Here is a 3,517-nt window from a genome sequence, read left to right as displayed (position 1 = left end):
CATGTATTTCACTTAATAGTCACTAAATGTATTGCCAAACATAATGGCCAAAGGTCATATCTCCCTGAAAATGGGAGAATGTCAAGTATTCAATTGCAATGTAAATCTCTCCAGTCATTGGAAAAGGCATTTAATAGAAGCTAAGGAATGACAGGAAAAGCTCCATTTATTGTATCTATAGCAGCCATAATGCAGAATTGTTTTCTGTAGTATACATAAAAGCTTTGTCCAGTCTATTTTTAAAATGGGTCAAGTAATGGGATTTCTACCACCTCCCTTTAAAGAGCGTTCCAATAGTCTGCTTTTTCCATTACTTACTTTCATCGCATTGTTCCTTGCTATAATCTTCTTGGACCACCCAAACAATTAGTCTCTCGAGTTGTTAATGGATTATACCACATGTTCCATAATCATTTAGTAAAGCTAAATATATATTTAAGTTTTACTTTTTTCCTCACAAATCAATCCCACCAGCTCCTTAATTATTTTTGTTAAACAATTCACAAATCCATCAATTAATAAAAAACTGTTACTAACCTTTCTGTAATTGTTGTTTTTCGAGATGTGTTGCACATGTCCATTCCAATGTAAGTGTGTACGTGCCCCAAGCATAGCTACCAGCAATTTTTCCCTTAGTGGTACCTGTTGGATCAGCTCTGGCTCCCTCTGGTGCTGCACGCTCATAGCACCAGTATAAAGGGCCTGGCCAACCCTGTGCCCCCTCAGTTCCTTCTTTCCAGCCAACTCTGAAGAGGGGTAAGAGAGCAGGTCTTGGACATGTACAAAATATTTTGAACAACAACTGTTACAGAAAGGTTAGTAACTATTTTTCTTCTTTGGGTGATTGCACATGTCTATTCCATTCCATCTCCATTGACTCTGAAGCAGTTGTACAGGTAGAGGTGGAGGATTCAAGAATTTAGTGACATGCTGACACTAACTGTTTCGCCAAATTCAGCATTGTCACTAGCCTGCTGAGTAATGGCGTAACGAGAAGCAAATGTGTGCACTGATGACCAGGTTACTGCTCTCCTAAAATCCTGGATAGGTACCTGTGCTAGAAACGGTGCTTGAGATACTTGTGCTCTTGCGGAATGAGCCATTAGGACATGCAGGGTAGGAGCCCCTGCCAGGTCATAACATGTACAGATACATGATGTGTTCCATGATGAAATTCTCTGGGCTGAGAGGGTAGATCTTTCATCCTGTGTGCAGTGGCCACAAACAATTGGGTAGATTTTTTAAAAGGTTTTGTCCTTTCTATGTAAAAAGCCAGACCATGCCTAACATCTAGCGAGTGGAGCCTCAGTTCTTCCCTGTTCACATGTAGCTTTGGACAGAAGTCTGGTAGGAAGATAGCTTGATTGCTATGGACCTGGGAAACAACCTTTGGAAGAAAAGCCAGGTGAGGATGCAACTGAACTTTGTCCTTGAACACCATGTAAGGCAGCTCTCATGTGAGGGCACAGATCTCTGAAACCCTTCAGGCCAAAGTGATGGCCACTATCTTCCATGATAGGTAGAGCAGGGAACAAGTTGCCAATGGGTCTGATGGGGTGGGGGGGGCTGTCAACTTTGATAAAACCAGGTTGGGTCCTGGAGTGGGGGGGAGGGAACTGGGTGCGTCACATGGGGGTACAACCTCTCATGGCCCTTAAGGAAACGATTAGAGATGTCATTCAGAAAAACAGATTGGCCATTCACCCAAGGGTGAAAGGCTGAGATCGCTGCCAAGTGGACTCTAATAGATGCCAGGGTTAGACCTTTCTGTTTTAAGTGCAGTAAGTATTCCAGAATGAATAACAGTGATGACACCCTTCTGGGAATACCATATAGAGAATCATTTCCACTTTGCCAGATAAGTAGCCCTGGTGGGTGGCTTCCTGTGTCCTAGTAGAACTTTGCGGACCTGCTCCAAGCGGGCTAGTTCTGTGGGGTTTAGCCATGGAGCTTCCAGGCTGTCAGGCAGAGGGACATGAGGTTTGGATGAAGCTCCACACTGTCATAATCAAATGATCTCTGAGGTGCTCTATAATCATCACGATTGCCTGGAACCATCCTTCTGAGAGGAAGGCTCTGGCTTGGACAGAGTCGAGCACCACTCCAATGAACTCTATCTTCTGTATTGGGGAGAGAGCAGATTTCTGCACGTTTATTTTTAGGCCTAGTTCCCGGAAAGTCAACTGAATTAAAAATATGCTGGACATCACCTCGGCCCTGCTCCGGCCTTTGACCAGCCAGTCATCGAGGTAAGAGTAAACCTGAACCCCTTGCCACCATGCACTTTGTAAACACTCATGGGGTTGCCGAAAGGCCGAACAGGAAAACCGCGAATTGGTAGTGCATGCGGTTCACGATGAACCTGAGAAACCTTCTGTGTCCCTGAAATATCAAAAAGTGGAAATAAACATCTTGACTGAGGGCCTTGCACAGGGGGAAAAAGCCCACAGGTTTCAGAAGGGCCACTGTACCGGCATCTGCCACTGTCCAAGAGGCCAAGCAACTGATGGAATGGCCTGGCCCCATCACAGGGTAGTGCCGAGCTGTACACTGGTGCTGGCTCCTGCAGGGAAGTATACGACTCTGCCTCTGAGGAGTCTGTTCGGAGATCAGGGAGAAGTGGTACCCACCGGTGCCAGGGACCAGTGCTGAAGTGGGGAAGACTGGGACTGAGTCATCATGGCTGGTTTCCCTTTATACAGTACCAAGGTAAAACCGGTAGCCTGTTCTTTTCTTCCTGCCTGTGCAGTCGGCTCTTGTATCACCAGAGATACTGGTACCAACAGTGAGAGTAGGTCTATAGCTGCAGCAAAACTTCCAGCATGGAAGGTGCCACCAAAGCTCCAATACCATGCTGTCCCTCTGGTGCCAGGCTCAATGACACCTGCGCTGAGGGCAAAGTCACTGTTGCCGCCTGAGTTTCTGGAGCTGCGGAGTGATCCAGTGCGGGTCGCACTCTGCCATGATCTCCATGTCCAGCTGTCCCAGGGGTTGGGGAACATCCTCTCTCAGCCATCTTCTTCTGTTTCTTCCTCAGCACCAGAGTTGGTGAATGGTGCAGAGACTCCTGAATGGTGGCAGGAGTACTCCTCACTGATGCAGAGCTGCTTGGTGCTGAATCTGAATGTCCCAGCTCTGAGGGAGGTCTGAGTGCTGCTTCCATTAGAATGAACTTCAGTCTAGCGTCCTGGTCTTTTTTGGTACGGGGCTTGAAGCCCCTGGACATCTTGCAGTGCTTCTGAACATGAGCTTCCCCCAGACACTTGAGGCAACTGGAGTGCAGGTCACTCAGAGGCATAGCCTTGTTACAGAAGGCACAAGGCTTGAAACCTGGTGACCGAGGCATACTCCAGCATGGGGAGTGAAGAAAAAATACTGCTAAAATGGAGAAAAAAAAGTCTAACAACTACCCAAGAAAAAAACATAACTATACATAAAAACTACAAGAAATAAGAACAAAGTTCACTGAGAAAAAACTTGCAAGAGCAAGAACAGAACAGCTCTAATGACCGTCATT

The sequence above is a fragment of the Mauremys mutica genome, chromosome 1 (assembly GCF_020497125.1).
Source record: "Mauremys mutica isolate MM-2020 ecotype Southern chromosome 1, ASM2049712v1, whole genome shotgun sequence".
NCBI classification, from domain to species: Eukaryota; Metazoa; Chordata; order Testudines; family Geoemydidae; genus Mauremys; species Mauremys mutica.
Note: the sequence above shows the minus strand (reverse complement) of the source record.